Source organism: Pseudonaja textilis, chromosome Z, assembly GCF_049901715.1.
Source record: "Pseudonaja textilis isolate UNSWEBS1 chromosome Z, rPseTex1.2, whole genome shotgun sequence".
Classification (NCBI taxonomy): Eukaryota; Metazoa; Chordata; class Lepidosauria; order Squamata; family Elapidae; genus Pseudonaja; species Pseudonaja textilis.
In genome coordinates, this window is record NC_142008.1 from 71,035,457 (window position 1) to 71,055,620 (window position 20,164).

At 38.2% G+C, this 20,164-nt stretch overlaps 1 protein-coding gene across 2 annotated transcripts in view; it reads right to left on the reverse strand.

Moving 5' to 3' along the window:
• The window catches only part of GLI3 (GLI family zinc finger 3), a 495,436-nt gene extending 475,953 nt beyond the window's left edge, over positions 1–19,483 (reverse strand). For both annotated transcript variants that reach the window (XM_087916968.1, XM_087916967.1), the window contains exon 1: positions 19,192–19,483. The gene's annotated coding sequence lies outside the window, so the exon portion shown is untranslated. The remainder of the gene's footprint in view (positions 1–19,191) is intronic.
• Positions 19,484–20,164: the final 681 nt, after the last annotated feature.

Below are 20,164 nucleotides of genomic sequence, written 5' to 3' on the forward strand. Positions count from 1 at the left end.
GCCCTGGCTTGCCTTCCTCTTGGCCACCAGCAAGCCAGATAAGTGGGGTGGGGGGAAGCTGAATTGCGCCGTGCAAGGGGACCACCTTCAGCACTCCTCTGCCACCTCCCTTGCCTTTTAGCACTCCCCTAAGTCATCCCACCCCCCCCGGGGGCAGTACCGCCCACTTTGGGAACCACTGGCCTAATCGATCCTGCAGAAATTTAATTTCACCTTCCTATCTTCAGCTTTCAAGGACTCCACTATGTCCCCAGACACAGTGGAGGAAGAGACCAGGGAAACCAATGACTCATCCAATGTAGGGAGCTGAAGTGCCTCAGAAAGGAGAGAAGCCATATTTTTTTAAAAAAATATCATTTCCCCCCAGGGTGGGAGAGGTACCTGGCTGAATCCACTGCCTCTGGACAACATCAAGCAATAGCTTAGGGCAGGGAATGTCCTGCTGCACTATAATAGGTTCTGAAAACACCTTGCTATTGGGGCCTTGGTTATCTGCTGGTTCTGCAGGAGTGCGGGGCTCTAAGCCTATATGGGCCATGGTCCTGGCTTTTTGAAGCAATGATTTAAAGATTGCAGGACTGAATAATTCAGTAAAGGGAGAAGGGTCAGGGATAAGTCTTTGTCCTTTGAAAACCCCTGCTCCCTCTGGTCCTCCTTCTCCATCACTGATGCCCTGCTCCTAATTGAGTAGGCCAGCGATACTGAGCCCTGGTGCCTACGTACCTCCATAGGTAATTGGTACGAATGGATATTCTGCATTGGAGGCTCCGAGGCCAAGGAAGGAGGATGGCTCCTCATCTGCAAGGTAGAGGCCACACCATGTGAAATGGTCTGAGATATAAGGGCCTTAATTTCATCAGACAACTCAGGTCCAAGTTTATCTGCTGGGTGGAGCCCCACCACAGTAGGGGTAAATGTGGCCTCTGGAACCCTGGGTCTATCCCTAATCTGAGCAATCATAGGGTACAATAAGCAATCAAATCATACTAGGAAACAGTCAATATAAATCGTAAGGATACGATTCTTATGATTATCTATCACATCATTTTGAAGGAAGGAATTGAGGTAAGGAGTTCTTTATCATTCGGATATCTTTGTCATCTAGTCCAGAGGTGGTATTCAGCAGGTTCTGACCAGTTCTGGAAAACCAGTAGTGGGAATTTTGAGTAGTTCGGAGAACCAGCAAATACCACCTCTGACTAGAGATTTTACAGTATCCTTCCCCTGCCAGGCCCACCAAGCCACACCCACAGAACCGGTAGTAAAAAATTTTGAATCCCACCACTGATCTAGTCCCACTTGTTTCAGGATTTGTATTTGTTTGCTGTGTCTTATTTTATCAAAGGCTGTTTCAAAATCAATGAAGCACATATAAACACTGATTGACATCTCTACAACAGTGGTCCCCAACCTTTTTTGTACCAGGGACCAGTTTCACGCAGAAACACTTTTTCAAGGACCGGCGGGGGGAGAGACACTTTTCAAGGAGGGGGAGGGGAGGAGTCCGAGTTTGGTGGTTTGCTTGCAGACGCTTCATTACCTGACTAGATAACATCTGATGTTGTTACCTAGTCGGGTAATAAAACGTCTGCCAGCAAACCACCAAGTTCAGGGAGGCTCAGGACAAGTCCCTGCAGGATGGCTGAGAAGCCCCGCCTCTCAGCCCTGCCTCCTCAGCCTCATCCCTCAGGTGTCTGCCTCGTTTCTCTCAGTCGCTCTCTGCTGCTCCACCAGCCCAGGAAGAAACTGCTTCAAAGAAGCCAGCAGGGTGGCTTTTCCTGTCAGCGCAGCTCCTCGAGCGCCGTTCCCCACCCACGCCCGCAGTTCAATCCAGTGCTCCGTTCTGCCTGCCTGCCTGCCTGCCTTCGTTTCTGGTTGTTTCGGAGCAGCTTTGGCTGAGTAAAAGAGGCGAATAGTTATTATTCTCAGCCAAAGCTACTCCGAAACAACCAGAAACGAAGGCAGGCAGGCAGGCAGAATGGAGCACTGGATTGAACTGCGGGCGGCGGGTGGGGTGAACGGGCGCTCGGAGGAGCTGCGCCGACAGAAAAAGCCACCCTGCCGGCTTCTTTGAAGCAGTTTCTTCCAGGGCTGGTGGAGGAGTGAGAGAGCGACTGAGAGAGGAATGAGGCGGGAGGAAACCGAAGCCGCTGAGCCGGAGAGCAGGACAGGCTTTGGTTGCTTCCTCCCTCCCCTTCTTTCATTTGTGTCCTTGATCCCTGATCCCAGCAGCATTCACCGAAGGCGAAGATAGCCGCCATTTTTATTTTATTTTTATTTTCTTTGTGGCCCGGTACCAAATGATCCACGGACCGGTACCGGTCCGTGGCCCGGTGGTTGGGGACCCCTGCTCTACAGCACTGTTCAAGAACTTGAATGCTGAATAGGGTGTCTCCTGTACCAAGATTGTTTCTGAAACCGGATTGTGTGTTATTTAGAAGCTCCTCCATGTTTTTGTATATTCTTGTGTGAATTATTCTTCGGAATATTTTCAGGGTATGACTCATTAAGATTATTCTGTATTCAGTACACTTCTTTGCATATTTTTTTTTTTGGGGGGGGGGGGATTGTCACAAAAGTTGACTTTAGCCAATCATTTGGTGTCTTTCCTGTTTCATATATTCGATTGAAGAGCTGCAGAAAAAAATTCCTTCCTATTGTCTTCCAGCAATTTTAGAATTTCTACTGGAATATCATCAGGAACTGTGGCTTTTCTTGCTTTTCTATTTTTATTGCATGTTCAACCTCCTCCAATGATATTTGGTCTAGATGCTATGCTTCCCATATCAATATCATCCCTAGTGTCCTCAAAAAAATTCAATATATTTGTTTCAATCTTATTAGTTTTTCATCCTCATCTAAGATAATTTCCCCCTCCTTGTCAACTAAGTTGTTGGTTTTCTTTTTTGTAGACACCTGCTGCTTCTTTCATTTTTTTGTGTAAGTTGAAATTATCTTGCATACGTTCTGTCTCTATTTATTTGCATCTCTTTTGCAAACTACTTTTCTTTTGCCAATCAAATTTTTCTTCTAATTGTTTTCTGCAATTCATTGTATTTTTCTTTGTTTTTATTTTTATAAGAGCTTTTTTCATCCATAAGATGAAGGATTTCATCAGCCATCCACTGCTGTTTCTTGTGTTACCCCCCTCTCTGTTTGGAGTTTGTTATTGCATTTTTAAATTGATTCCAATTCACTAATACATCTTCATTATTCAAGTTGTTGGTTTCTCTTAAATTAATTTCCAGTTCTTTTATTTTATCTCCATGTTTAATAATGAAGTCCCTGTCAATTTTTGGTTTAGAAGGATTGGGATTTTTCATCCTTTTTAGTTTTAGCTGGACTTTAGCAAGTAGTATGTTATGATTGTATGGTATATCTGCACCTGGGTATATCTTCACTGATTTTACTGAGTTTCTAAATCTTTTGTTTATTGTAAAATAGTCAATTTGGTTCCTTACCATATTATTTCGTGCATCTGCCAATGATCTCCAAGTGTAGAGGCATCTTTTTGGCAGCTTGAAGAAAGTATTCATCCCACATTGCCTTTGTTCTTTGCAGAAGTCTACAAACCTGTCTCCTCTACCATTTCTGGTTCCTAAGCCAAAGTTTCCTGTCAGAGTATATTCATGAACTGGAATAGAGCTTAGTAACAAAGTCAGCCAGGAGGGCCTTTATGCAACTGCAGGTTGTATGCCAGTTACGCCCTTTCCTGGACCAACAGTCTGTACTCATTCATGCCCTAGTCACTTCCCATCTTGACTATTGCAACGCGCTTTACATGGGGCTGCCCTCGAAGAACACCCAAAAGCTCCAGTTGGTGCAAAATGCAGTGGCCTATAGGTATGGTTTTGTGCAGACCCCGGTGTGCACATGTATCACCTCTCCTACAGGAGCTGCATTGGTTGCCATTTGCTTCCAGGTGCAATTCAAGATACTGGTTGTCACCTTTAAAGACCTTCATGGCTTAGGACCAGGTTATCTGAGGGAACATCTCCTGCTGGTGATATCTACCAACCCATCAGAGTGGGGAGGCAGGGAATGTTGCAGGTCCCATCTCTGAGGGAGATACACCTGGTGGGACCCAGAAGAAGGGCCTTCTCTGTGGTGGCGCTCTCTCTCTTTCTCTTTCTTTCTCTCTCTCTCTCTCTCTCTGGAACATCATTCCCTCAGATATTAGAAGAGCTCCCACTCTAATACTCTTCTGGAAGGCAGTGAAGACCTGGTTCTGCCAACAAGCCTGGGGAACCCAGAGGGGGATGGAGCCCATTAAATGGCTCGTGTGATCTGCTGTCACCGTGGTGGGTGGATGGGGGTGATGTTGTTATATTGTACTATATTAATATGATTGTTTTTGTTAGTTTTATTGTTTTAAATGTGGTTTTATATTCGGTAAGCCTCCTTGAGTCACCCTGGGTGAATAGGCGGAAACGTGAATTCATTCAATCAATCAACCAATAAATAAATAAATAAATATGCCAGAGTGCAAACAGTAGCTCTGTTCTTACCAGGAAAGAGGAAACATGATGTTAGTTCCAATTTTAGTATATGTGCTGCTGAAACAAGCACGAGGAAGAATGGTGGAATAGTAGCAAAGAAACTGCAAGTCCACTTTCAAAATAAAGAACAATTTGGGCCAGGGATGTCAAACTCAAGACCCAGGGGACGGATCTGGCCCATGAGGTGCTTAGATCTGCTCCACGGGGCCACCCTGGAAACAGTGAAGGATTGGCCCATGATGCCTCTGCCAGTGAAAAGGCAGCTCGGAAGGCCGAGCTCCATTTTCATTGGCAGAGGGTTGCAGGAGACCATCGCAGCCATCACACCCAAAAATGGAGCTCGCGAGGGCTACGAGCAGATCTTTGGAGCTCCGTTTTCGCTGGCAAAGAGTTGCAGAGAGCCATTGCAGCAAAAAAAGAGAGCTTGGGAGACCATTTTCGCTGGCAGTGTGCTCGGGCCATCACAGGTGACCCCAACATGAGTAATTTTGAACTGGCCTCACTCACACTGACCCCCCCAAGGTCAAACACAACCCTGATGCGGCCCTCAATGAAATAGAGTTTGACAGCCCTGATTTAGGCAAAATGTTCTTTCAAGTCAGTCCTCAGAAGGAAGGAAGGAAGAAAAGAAAATAGTCTTGAATGAAGAAGAAATCAAAGACACGTAAAGCAAACCTGACATAGGGCAATCAAGAAAGAAAGAGCAATACAAAAATCATTGTGAATAACCCATTATTCTAGAAGCTAACAAATATGGGATACCTAACAAACTATTGATCTTCTGGACCAATATCATCTATTACATATGATTGTAACTTCCCAAATTTCAGGCAGAGCCTTCTTACCTGAGAATTGATATAATGAACCAGGAACAGAAAAATTCCTTGTAGTAAACAGATGAATAAATCCAAGCATATGTTGTCACTGAGCTGTGAACCAAAGTACATTAAAAGCCATGACAATTTCTCATCTTTCTGTTTTACAGGGTGCCATAATTTCAAGAATTTTATGATGATTAAAGGTAGAATTCCATTCTTGCTCCAACCAGTCAGAGACTTCAAAGGACACTATGTTTGTACTCATTTGTAACTACTTTCAGAAATTGCCTATTAACTACTTTAAGGAAATTAGACATCTTCAAAAATATCAAGGCTGGAAATATCAGGTGGCTGCCCTTAATCCTCAATATAAGAAAATGAAACTGTATCTTTATAGGCTTAAGTTCAAAATAAACAACCAAAATCAAGATGTTTTGGCTATGTTACATTTTAAACAGGTTAAATGCCCAGAAAACGTTGGAACATTTTATTTTGAATATTAAGACTTTGAATTAATTGTACAGAATTAATGCATTTTTCCATGAAAGAAAAAAATATTTTCAGTTTGGAGTCATAAGCAATATAGGCAATGGTGTTCAGAGGTATTTTAAGGAATAGCAATATGCCTTAAAATTAACAGTGATTGCTATGTTGTGTGCTTTAATAAATACCCTGTTTTCAGGGTATTCATTAAATGAAGATTTAAGAAGATGCTAGAACAGAAAAAAAATTAGAATGAAATTTATTTGGCATGATTCTGTATAGCCATCTCAAGACTCTATCACTGGATACACAGAAAACATATCAGATAAGCCTCTAAAAATTAAGAAGAAAATAAAAATGTTAATTTAAGAGAGTAATGGAAATAATTTTTTTCAGGTCATTATCAGACTGAAAACTCGGACTTCGAGTTTAAATCTCATGCTTGAAAAGGCTGCTCCAGCTAACTTATGGAATGTCAGTCTCAAGAAGGAAACATGAAGCTGATCAAACATAGACACCACCTGAGCAGTTGGAAAAGTCAGAGGGAAATATAATATCCTCCAGCCCACTGACCCAATGAGCAGAGCAGAGAGCAGAATAGTGAAAGTCTATTAGGCTCTTTGCCAGAACTAGAAGTAGGACACTTGCTGATTTATAAAAAAAACTTGTTAAAATTTTGAAGAAATTTGAAACAGGATAACAATCATTTGAATCTGTCAAAGACTGTTTCTGTAAAAGGAAGGAACAAAAAGTTGACTTATTTTACCAAGTTTAAAATGGGATGTGTTGTAATGGGAGTGGGGAATTTACTGGGATCTAAAATGGAAAAACATTGTTTATTGGATTTGTTTTCACTTAACTTTACACTTAAGTGTTGAGATATGATATACTTCTTATTTTAACAAATGTGATTATTTTCAGGCTATGTTTGGACTTTTCACCAACCCCTGGATTAGGAAATGTTGTTTATTTAATAACTAAACTCTTAGGTATAGGCAGTACTTAAGTGTTAAGTGTTTTATATCTGTTAACTAAGGTGGATGAAGATATAATGAGGTATAATGAAGATATTGATGCTTGAGTTGTTAGCTTGCAGGCATTTTGTTGTCCAACTAGATAAGGAAATTGGGTTTGTTCTTGGTTTGTATATAACAGTTTGCCCTGTCAGTGCTGGCGATATTAGTCTTGGTGATTCCTTGATTAAGCTGTTGTTTATTGTTCGATTGTTTTCTTTTCTTGGTTAGATTAGTAAGAGCTCATTTAATCTGGTTCTGTAGTCTCTGTGTTTGCTGGGATATAGGTTTTATTTATCTTCCAGTAATTCTTTGGCTTTTTGTATGTATTGTATTTGACCATGATAACTGTAGGTTGGCCTTTGCTGCTGGAGGGATGATATGCTTTGGTTCTTTAGTTTTTCATGGGTTGCTCTTTCCTGTACATTAAGATGCTTATAATTCTGTGGTATTCTGGTTTGTGGTACCAGTGTCTGCCTTGTGTTTTCTTGAGACTCTGTGGCAAATTTTAAATGCTATTTTCAGAATTTTACAACGAATTCTAATTGACAATCAACATCTAAGTTGTAGTTGAGGCTTTTCTATAAGATATTCTGTTCTGCTGTGGATAATGGGCAACTTGGCATTGACAAGCCATTCAGGTTCAGGTATCTCTTTGCTTCTAGGATTTAGTTTGAGTAATTTGGTTTAGATTTTTCTTTTCTTTTTGTCTTTACAATGTAATTTTGATATGTAACCCAGATTAAATAAATGCCAGCACACATAAATAACCTCAAGGAGCAAATGAAACAAATAACAGCCCAGAACATACAAAAATGCTGACAACTACCATCAAGACTACAGTTTCAACTGGGAAATTGAGCATTTTAAAGCAAACTAAAATTGAAAACTGCTAGAAAATTCCTTTGAGCTTGGCACTCAGACAAATCAGCCATCAGAAGACACATACAGATAAACAATATTTACACATCATTCTAAAGTGACAAAAAAGATCAACAGGAAACAAAAAGTCCACACCACTTCTTGCTAGCAATGAACACCCAGATAAGCAGGGATTAACACTAGGCAATAATCAAACAGTAAATGATACTATAATCACGGAACTACCACCTAAAACAAATAATCAAGCAGCAAAAGCAGCCCAATTAAGAAACTGCCAAGGAAAAAACACTCTCGCCATAGGACCAAATACTATATATAAACAGACAGCAAACCCCACTCCCTTCTATTGCTGAAGATGTTATGTTCCATAGTCAAACAATGAAACACTTGCAAAGAAACAAACAAAATCAATCTCAAGGGTACCAAGGACTTCATAGTTCAATCCTTATCTCCATTATTCTTTTCTATTGAGGAGATAGTGAAACTTTTTTTACTTGTCATGAGAGTAGGAAGTCACATTCTTGGCTTTAATTTATTTTCTTTTTCTATTTTTTCTTTCTTTTTTACTCCCTTCTATTGCTGAAGATGTTATGTTCCATAATCAAATAATGAAACACTTGCAAAGAAACAAACAAAATCAATCTCAAGGGTACCAAGGACTTCATAGTTCAATCCTTATCTCCATATATTCTCTTCTATTGAGGAGATAGTGAAACTTTTTTTACTTGTCATGAGGGTAGGAAGTCACATTCTTGGCTTTAATTTATTTTCTTTTTCTATTTTTTCTTTCTTTTTTACTTACTTCTCTTTTTCTAGATATTTCTTTTTCGTTTGCAATATCTTGTATTCTACCATAGTTAAAATCGTTACTAAAAATATTTTCCCCACCAAAACACTCAGTTCTAAGAAAAATTATTATTTACCTAGAAATAATCCTGAGATCATAAAACACTATGGACCACTCCTGAACCTGTAGTTTTATTTGGGTATTTAAAGTAACTGTATCTATAGCAGTGGTTGCCAATCAGTGGGCCGTGGAAAAATTTTGGTGGGCCACAGAAGAAATGCCCCCCAAAATCAATTAATCTGGGCCGCGCAGTTCTTGCACCTCCCGGCTCTCCGAGGGACCCCGGAGTCAGGCCCCTGAGATGCACACGCCAACCAGCTCCTACACCCAGCAGCGGCGGCAACAGCAGTCCCCTCCCCCAGCACCCACTGTCAGCTCTTCCCCATTAGTTCTCTAGCTTTGAATTGCTCCCGGCTCTCTCTCTTTCCTCCCTCCCCCCCACATGCAGGCAGGAAAGGAAAGGGAGACGGAGCCATGCACAGGTCTCCCCTTTTCCAGCCCTTGCTGCCTCTCCCAACATCAAAGCCTCGGAAACGCAGGCAAAGCCGCCGCAGCGGTAGCATCCTGAGTTGCCTTAGCATGCTTGGTTAGTTAAGAATCACCCTACCCAGAGAAGGAAGTGGTGCTGGAGAAGGAGGCAGTAGTGGAGAAGCAAACAACTCAGGGCACTACCGCTGTAGCAGCTTTGCCTGCGTTTCCAAGGCTTCGATGTTGGGAGAGACAGCAAGGGCTGGAAAGGGGGAGAGCTGTGCATGGTTCTGTCTCCCTTTCCTTTCCTGCCTGCACGTGGGCGGCGGGGAGGAAAGAGAGAGAGCCAGGAGCAATTCAAAGCTAGAAAACTAATGGGGAAAGCTGACATTGGGTGCTGGGGAAGAGGACTGTTGTTGCCGCCGCCACTGTGTGTGGGAGCGTGCATCTCAGGGACCTGAGCCGGGAGGCACGGGAACTGCAAGTAGGAGCATTTGATGATTTCGAAGAATTCCTGGAACACGGTAGATTGGCGTTTTGTAGATCTCAGTGAAAGAGTGAGCTCTGTTTCGTCTCCTTTCCTCCCCTGGTAATGCAAGAGATGCTTTCTCTCTCCCCCCCCACCCCCAAATAACCACTGGCTGTGGCTGGGTTTGGCAGCGAAGTGTTAAAGCGAGCAAAGTGCCCCCAGGGACACCTTTCCTTGCCTGTCTCCAGGTGGAAGAACCCCCATCAGCTTTTCCTCAGCTGCACATCTAAGCCTCTCAATCCTCCACCTGGGATCTGAAAGGAGCTCCCACTTTCTCCCCCTCCCCTCCCACAATTAATCACCAAGCGCGACAGTCCTTCTGCAGGCAGATGCCTGCTGAGAAGCCCCTGGAGTGGCAGCCAAGGGGCGCTGCCCCACAAGGAGAGCAAAGCCCCCTTTCTGCCTCTGCTTCTCCCATTGACAGTTGCCCCGAGGCCCCTCAGCTCAGACACACACACACACACACACACACACACACACACACACCGCCCGCTCTTCTGTCACTTTGGAAGGTGTCAGGTAGGGGGAGGCTTCCAGCCCGGAACGTTTTATTTTGTTATCATTAAGCATTTACATTTTTGTTATAATTAAATAAGTATGTGTGTGTGTATGTATGTGTGTGTTTGTGTGTGTGTATTATGTATCTATGTGTGTGTATGTATATATATTTTTGTATGTATGTATGTATATATATATAATTTATATTTAACATAAAAAAATTATATTAAATATATTAGCTTTTTTAAAAAAATCATATTAGTGGTCCTTGGGATTTAAAAGTATGAGTTTGGTGGTCCCTGAGATCCAAAAGGTTGGCGACCCCTGATCTATAGCACTGATCCATAGTTGGGAATCTATACCATCCAAACATAAGGCATTCTAATACATACATATACATCACTTCTAATTTTTATCAGGTCCTAAAAGTCTTCAGAACTTAAGAAGGGGGTCTCTACTCTATTCTTACTGCTCAGATATTAGGAACATAATTTTGTTTTCATTAAAAAAAGATAGTGACCCCTTTTCATTAATGTTTTTTAAATACATTTTGATTAATGTTATCCTTCATTCAGTAAGCATTAAAAGAAATTGTTTATAATTTTAGAAAAATAAAGTTTTTAGTACATTTCACAAACTAATTCTATACGAAAATAATCTTTGAGATTCCTCAGATTCTGAAGATCACGTTAATTAGAATTAATGTTAAATTCCTGGATCTGTCACTCAATCAAACACAGATCTGATTTATATTATGTGATATTCAACAATAAATACAAACAAAAGGAATTATATGGAGAAAGGCTTATATATATGATTTAAAAAGTATTAAAAAGTTGTCAGCAAAAAATAGTATAGCAGTGAGAACTATTTTTTCATTTCATTCACAATACTATATAGACATATAGTCCTGATAATGAAGCTCACAAAATGATTTGAGTTATTCTATATGCAATTGGATACAGCTTGATGAAAATAGGCAACTAAAACTTTTAAACATAAATTGTACATGGTTATTAGCGAAATAAACAGTAAAGCATTAAAAGAAATTATTTACAATTCAATTGTATTTTAATAATGTAACAGAGTAGTTCTAGAAAGCCAAATAAAAGAAAAAAATTATAAATATCATTCCTACTTATCTTCTAGATAGGTAGATTTTATATGTAACTAAAATGAATGAGTAAGTAAACAAAGGACAAGCTGGAGAATAATCCCATATCCAAGTTTACTTGCTACATCCTGTATTCTGCTGAAGTACTTCAAAATGACCCTCCTTTTTTAAGCTTTTCTTAAACTGAACTTTCCATTTTTCCCACTATGATTAGTGTCTAAAATCCCAATGACAACTGCACTAGACTAAACAGACTGTGAGCTAACCTGACATTAACTGAATCTAGGGTTATATTAAACATGATATGTTATCAATTTATAATTCACACTAAATCAAGTATCATGCCACTTGAACTTCTACTGATTGCAGTCTACTTGTATTAGAATTCAGGGACATGCATGAAAATGAAAATGATGGCATGAAGAAATAAATACTTCTTCATAAAACATATTTTAGTATATTTCAGGAAATGAACAAATTTTTAAAAGCAGAACCATCAATAACTATCAGATCATAATACGAAAAAGCAGCCCTCATATAAAAGGACTGTGTATGAGACAGTGCCAGGTTTGCTAAAAAGCCTATCATCTATTCTCATTCTATTTCTTAAATAGCCAAAGGCATTCAGTAAACCAATGTGTTGAAGAAATTACTATAGTATTCTATTGATCTGTCTATCTATTTCAATTCAATTCACATGGTGACTTAACTGCCAATGTGACTCAGGGTAGAGCATATCCCAAATAAAAGTCAATAAATTAAATACAGTATATTAAAACCATGATATAGTCAATCTAAACAATCAAAATAATTGACCTGAGCTCACGGCACCACTTGATCCAATGTCTTTCAGAAAACAGGGGGAACTGAAGCTATTTAGATCTTGCAGAAAATGCTGCTCCATCAGCTGCTTAATACAGAATACATCACTTCTGAAATAGTTTATATCTCTATCAATTTGTAATTTGTTGATGTTTTTATACAATCTGTAAAAAATATAACATATTACATATACAGGAATTGGAAAGGGAAAAAGGGGGAAGGAAGAAGGAAAGAAAGAAAGAAGGAAAGAAGGAAGGAAGGAAAGAAAGAAAAGATTTCAATAAAGGTTTGACCATGGTTGAGCCTGCCAATTCATAACTGGCTGAACTAAACAGATTGTGCTCATTTTCCAAACTTGCTAATATGCAATCATCAATCCAAGCTTTAAGATTGATAAGCAAATAAATTTATCATTCTTTATCAATAAATAATAAAAAGATTAGCCCTCCCACCTCACATTTTTTAAAAATTACAATTTGAACTAATGTTCAAATAACTGTTATGAAAATAACAGTAAATAAGTTAAAAGACTTTTCCTGTAAAAAAAACTGCTTAATTCTCATCTGGTTTTTTATAGCACACTGTACTAAATACTGCTGTATTTATTCACAGATGTACTCTCTTTTTATATTATTAGAACTGAACATTTAGTATGAACACTGCCCTAGTATTTCAAGAACCAAAACTCTACACTAAATAAGACTTGAAGATACTGACAGATGTTTTAGGCTTATAGACCTTTTACATGTTAGGATGAATAAATGAACATTTAGGTTTACCATAAAATCAGACCACCATAGGCATTATGTTTTTGTTTTTTCCAAAGAAAAATGTTGCTATACTTAACAATGTTCAAAGGTAATGTGTCAAACTGCTAAAGAAGTATTCCACCCTGATTCTACTTCAAATAGGGATTATAGGATCATAAAAAGAAAAAAATGTAATTTTTATGGAATAATAAATATTATGAACATACTTGGAAATTTTAGTGAAAACTTTTTTTAAAAAAGCAGGTTCTTATTAATTTGTTTTAAAGCCTTCATTAATCATAGCATTTCAGATAAGGTAAAAAAGGAAGGGTTTTTTAAAAGAATGATGATCAACATATTCCAGGTATTTCGTCTTCCATTCATCTAAAACTGATTTAGGTTAAACATTGACTACCACTGACTAACTAAATCTAGATATTAAATATCACATCTCTAAGTATTTCCTTTTTTCCTCAGCTTTAATTAGTCTTTTTGTTAAACATAGATATACCTTTCAATAAACAAACATTTTGTCCTCATGGTCAGTAAAATTGAGGGGGGGTAGAAATCAAGGTTTTTAAGCGCAGAAAATCTTGAATAGAAAGCCTTTAAAAGTATAATTTCAAAATTACTATTTAATTGTATGTTTTACTGAAATAAGTAGGGACTTAGTAGCCTGCACGTCTGCTTATGATTAGGAAATATGGCTATAATTTAAAAGTGTGAAGAAATGTCATGTCCCATAAAATTCCTAGTGAATATTGAGTAGGAAGATCAGAGTCTTATCAATTTCATGCATAATGAGAATAAGACAACATTTTGCCCTCTTCCAAATCCTCCTTCTATTCCAATTATTTTTAAATTACACTGAACTAAAGGAATGTGCAAAACAATTGCCAATGAACTCCTGTGTTTCCAAAATTGGGGGGGGGGGGATATTCCCATTTCTGATAAAGTATCTAATTTTTAATTTATAAAATTTATAGCATTATAATTATTTCAGAAACTTTTTGCCATCTAAATCCTTACCTGCAAAATCTCAATTTGCCTTTATGAAACAAAAATGCAGAAGTTCCTTTATGATCAACAGTATGTCCTGGCTGTAACACAGAGTTTTTTTATTATGGTTACTAAAAAGGGTAAGATTAAGCCCTAGAAGGGAACAGTCAGCATTTCTCACCATGCCTGTAGCAAGCCTTAAAACTTCTAATATAACTATTAATGGAGACGGATATAGTTCCCCAGAAATGGGGGCTGAAAAGATGAAATAGGTCTAGGTCTGGCCATGCTCTTGTATCTCTCTCATTTCAGTAATACAACAAATAAACTACAAGCGCTAGCAAGAGTTTGGTTTCTATTCTGCTTTTATTTATTCTCCCACCAAATAAGCAATAAACAGACACATTTTCACTCTGGCACGAGAAAATTTTCATGATTTTGTTTTTAAATTTTGGTGACATAATGCTTTATAGCATCAGCCCTATTATACTGAAATTTAAATGTATTTCTGGTAGGAAAAATAATTCAACCCCTTGTTTTTCTTCTTCTCTTCTCTTCTCTTCTCTGTCTCTCTCTCTCTCTCTCTCTCTCTAGAGAGAGAGAGAGAGAGAGAGAGACTTCACCAAAACTCTAAAGAAAGCAGACTTTGAAAAAAAGTCAAAACCTAATCAGAGAAGTAGTGCAGTAATTGTACAAGTCAGTAAAGTACACTTTGAGAGCTACAATGTATGAAAATGCAATATTGGGCAGCAGTGCCTGAAGGCATCACGAATACATGCTGACTAATGACTGGTCCAAGAAGACAATGAATTTGAGAGCTAAAAACTAAGAGAAACCCTGCAGTATTTTGACAAATGGGCTTTGACTATTTAATTTAGTCCATACCCTTTAAGCATAAAATTGGCTCAACTTCTCTGTGGAATAATTTGACACATGTTGCTGAACAATGTTCTAAGTATTTTCCTTCTTTTAACAAACCATTCTTATGTTACATACATAAATGTAAAGAGTTAACTTTATGAATTAAACTGTTTACCAGCTATTAAAAAGCAAGCATTAAAAATAAAAAGACTGAGAAAATTGTTTTTCTTACTTGTAAGTTGCAAAAATATTGATTTCCAATTGTTTGAAAAATTATTTTATTTGGCTTGTAGTAATGGCAAGGTCATTTTGGCAAGGTGGTAAAAACAACATGGTTTTCAGAATCATTGAGGAATAATATATTGAGTTTTTGTTTATCTGCTGAAATTTGAACAGAAGTTTCATTTTCAATCAACATTATCTAATCTATCTCTATGTAAAATTTCACAATGCTCTATGACTCCATCCTATCAAAGCTTCCTTTAACAAAAAACCTTTTTGTTGCAGCTGATCTATCAGTGTAAATACTCTTCTAATTTAAAAATAACAATTCTGTCTATTTTTACAGATATATATCCCATCTGTCTCTAAATAAAAAAGAGCCACTCAGTCCAGACAACATTGCCTTGTAGCAGCTCCTTAAAACTCCAGGGGAAAAAAGAGATCTTAAAACAGGAAGCTTAGTAAGCTCATAAAACTGCTATTGGAGCCAGGAACACATAGCATATTTAATCTGCAAACTGTGAGAGAGTCTACAATGATTTCAGCAAGATCTGAGGCATGCCCTCAAGGTTTGCTGGGATCTGGGATTAGGGAGTTGATAAGAACCTCAACTGCCCATGGACATGTTTTTCTTCTGCAGTTAAACACAAATGTTGAGAGACATTTGACTGCTGCTTGGCGTTACTGCTCAAGTTATATAAAAGCTTTGCAGCTCCTTTTGCTGTCAATATATCAAAGTTGGGGGGAAATCATCAAAGTGTAAAATTTCATTTAAAGTCTTTGCCAGTCTACAGCTCTATTGCACAGACCTATCAAATAAAAGGAAAGATGAGGAAAACACAGACAGAACTTTTTAAAAAGTTTTGTAGTGTCCCATTTTTTGTTTGTTTGTTTACTCCACCCCACTCTATTTTGCTTTTAATAAATTCCAGTATTACAAATATAAACAGAACATGTAAAGAAGGAATAATGGGAGTATACATTTAGAAATATTTTGATTGAACAGATGTTTGAAGTTATTTGCAACAGTGGTAAAAACAGACACAGTTATTGTAACATCTTAATTCCTCACTGCAAACCAATCAGGCTAAGTATGTATTGCTATCTTCAAAACAAATCAAATAAACTGCACTATATGTGGGCTGGTGATAGTAAAGCCTTCATCAAAGTATTGCTACAACTCAGGGGATTTACTACAATTGCATATAGTAGAGGAAACTGACTTTTGAGATAATCTACTATAGTCTAAAATCATTAGCATTCCATTACTAAGGTCTTCCTAAGGATTTCATGACTCATTGATTTACTCTTGCTTCCAGTCTACCACTTCTTAGTACATTACTGTCTCCTCACTATGGAATACATGCCACAATAGCTATTCAACTATTTCCTTCATAACTCTTTGGTCCACTCCTCACCAGAACTTCTTATTATTTCTAGAGATGCTTTGTTCAAAGAATAAACCATTTTCAAAAATGTTTTTTCCCTAAAATAAACACCCTGCAGGGTGCAATGCATGCAAATAATTAGCAGTAACAGCAAATCAGGGAGATTTTTTTATAACAATATTCTAAAAATAGTATCTGTAAATAAGTAAAAGAAAGTATAATCTACTTTATCAATAAAAGAAGTCAAATCCTTCTCAACAAAACGTTAACTTTTCAGCGTTTGAAGCAAATGCTTTGATTGTTCTATTTGCAACAAAAGCCGAGAATGAGTAACTTGCACAAGCAAAATTCTGTTTCTTTACAAGCAAGTTTGACTGACAAGTAACATTCTTAAGAAAATAACAGAAAATGCCTAAAAATACTATAAACCATTTTCAATAAGTTTAATATATATGTGCAGACTTTAGTTATGTTCGCTAGTATACAACAAATTACACCATTTGAAATAGTTCTTTTAATTTGATAGGTTTTTCTGCTCAAAATCATATACTCTGGAAACCCATAATCTGATTCTAGTCATAAATTTAAAAACTTTACAATAAATTTTAACCCAATGATATGATATTTTTCCTTTGGTAAGCATTTCTTAAGAACTTAATTCTCTCTATATTTTTTCTTGGCTGGTAATAATTTCCATTCATCTCAATAGAATTTTCTTCTACTGAGTAAATATCATGCAAGAATAGAACTTTTTTTAAAAAAATAAAAACTTCTACAATCAAGTCAATCCTACCTAAAAAAAATTAAATTAGGCTGAAAAATAATGTATTTAATAGTTATCAGTGTGTTGCAAATAGTATTTTATAAATACATTTTTGAAACAGTTTATACATTTTGCACTGTTGGAGCTATCGGTGATTAATTTTTACAGGGAGCTGTGACTCTACCAAGCATTAAAGCAATATTTCATAAAATAATTAAATTATTTATTTTTTAACATTGTAATTTTTTCTTCTCCAAAATAATGTTTAGGATTTGCAATTAATATAAAATTCAATTAATTTTTAATAAACAGCCTAAAGGAAACAATTATAAATATCAATCATCAAGGCACCTTTCTAAATTTAAAACTATAACCACAAAAAATACTCCAAACTGCAAAGGCTACTTAGCTGATTTCAGGCTCAGGGATATAATTCTTTTTTAATTTAATCTTCTCTAAAAAAAATTATATTATATAAGAAATAATATAATTATTCCTTTGTGTTCTGAGTATCCAAATGGGTTGTTGTTAGTACTTTAGCATGAACACAAAAAGAGGCACTAAAATCAGTCCTCTTAAAACCAAATGGCAATTTAATGAACCATATATTTCAAAAGGTTTGGAATGTGCTGAGTTTTTCTGTGACCCATTCAAATGAAATTAAAATTGCAATCTCTAGCATCAAAACTGACAAGTCTTTAAAAAAAATAAAACTTTAATGCCAATAAGAAAAAGACAACTCATCGTATATACTTAACTAGTTTAACAATGAGTTGTTTAACATTAGCTTCTCCAAATGGACTGTCACCTATATTTTAGGTTTTAAAAGGATTGTTAGGTTGAGAAGCAAACAGCCCATCATTCCAAACCAAAGTGGCAGCTGGAAAATGTGGAACAGCTGGCACTGAGCAGCAAGAAAAGGTTTTACATAAATATCTATAGAAATAAAGTAACTGAAGACCACAAATACCAGACTCAAAGTATGGGATCAACACAATACACTAGAGAATTCAAAAAGCAGAGTTAGTTACCTTTTCTCCCCACGTGGTGCTTGCAAGACAATACCCTACAATTTCTCTTATGAACAACCCGAAGTTGAATGGTGAGAAGCATAAGAGTTCATCTTCCTGGACTTCTTTAGATTCTTTTGATAGCTATGTAATCCTCATTATTTTGCTTATAAATATTTACTCTGCCTCTTTTTCATTCAAGTCTTTAGAGTACAATTCATTTGGCTGGCTAGTCTGCAACTTCCCTTACTGATAGAAAAAAGTTTGAAAGACAGAACCAAAAATTCAGAGAAAGAAACTGCTGCAATCCATGCTTTCTGTCTGCATTTGAATATACAATGGAAATTGTAGCAGCTGATTAAAGTGGATTCCTGCCTACAAAATCTTAACTCACCAATCTCTAAGTTGAAGAAAGGAAGCTTCCTTGTTCTATCTCAGAAATGATAAAATTGAAGGTAGAACTTTCCTATTTTCTATTCCCTTGGACCACTTTCCTTTCTTAAACCTTTTTAAATAAGTAATCCGAGTCAGAAATGGGGCAAATTGAAAGGGCATCCTTCCTAGCACTAGAAATAATAGCTGGAGGTTGTGTATAATACCACATCCGATCACTTGCTTTCAACCTTCCAGATGTGGCAAACTTCCAGCCACTACAGAAACTGATGGCAAGAAAATAAATGCTATTTCCCCTCTCCTACTCTCCCCCACTTAGAAAAGGCCAAACAGCTGTGGCAAGCCTACAAAATGTGCAATTCAACAGAACTGTGGGAAGTTAAGCCTCCAAATGCTTCACACTGGAATGAAACAGATTTGGCAAGTCAAGACAGAAGGTAAATATGCCAGGGTTTTGCCTTCGACAGCACAATTTTGTCCCTGTTTATCCAAAGTTACTCACACAGGGCAGAACTTCAACTAAGTTTTACCGCACGGAACCACTCCCAATTCAGTGTGCATTGAATTGCAATCTTAGACTGCCCCTTCCCAACCACCCTTGAGCCACTTGAAGTCCTTAATTCCTCAACCTCCTGGCCTCCCATCCTCTAGACTGAAATAAAAACAAATGAAGAGATCAAGTATGGAATGAGAAAGGCGGCTCTCCCTCCTCCTCTTCTGTAAAAAACAAAATCTATTCTGGTTTCTTTTCTGAAGGTCCGTTCAGGTTAAACAAAGAACTTTTAACCCCCACAGAGAGAGAGACAGAGACGGAGACAGAGACGACGACGTACCTGCTGCTGCTGCCGTCAGTGCTTCTCCTGAGGTCAAGAGGCGACCCAAACTTCCCATAGGAAAAGATCAGGGCCCTCACTGCCGCACGTCTCTTGCTTCACGCAATGTGCGCGCTTCCTCCGCCGTGCCTAACTCTTAACAGCACTGATCCCTAGGGATGAAAGAGGGCATTTTGCTTCTGTTTTGGAGAGAGAACGAAAAGGAGAGGGGAGCAAAGGAGGGAAGGGGGGGGTATCTTGTTTTATATTTCTGCCTTTCTTACACAGAGCGTGCACTCGCTCGCCCTCTTGTTGTGTCTGTGTACGCTGATTCCTCTTTTCTCAAGAATTTACATCAGTTCCAGGGATCCTGTAACCCGATCTCTTCTGACTCACTAGCTCTGAGTGACATTTCTTTGATTCGACTCAACAGCAAACCGGGAAGCAAGGGGGCGGAGAGGAAATCTTAGCAGCTCTTTCCTAAGTCAAACTCCTTTTTTACGACCCTATCTTGCCCAGAATAAAAATATTTTTTGTCGTGGCTGGATACTGAGAAACTGTTTTGTCCTTTTACTCCCATCCCCCTCTATCCCACAGAAAACATTCAGCGCGCTACTCACGTGGTCGAAAAGTTGTCGGTTCCGTTGCCTCCCGGACCGACGCTTCTTTCTCCTCCCACCCAACTTTTACAGATGTTGCCGGACAGTACTACTTCAACGCCCTCACCACCACCATCATCTCCTCCTTCGTGATTTTGCGAAGGAGAACGGGGAGAAGATGCAAGGCGCGCCTTACTCAGCTCGCTCAACTTTTTTGCGCGCGTCTCCACGTGGAGAGGGGGAAGCAACAGTGGCTTTCTTCCCTTGATATTTTGACGGTTCTCGATCCTGGGCTGTCCGCTTAATATCCTCAGCGCTTTCGTTTAAAAAGCCAAAAAGGAGGGAGGGGGAGACAACGGAAGGGCGGGAATCCAAGAGTATGTCTGCTTAGGCTT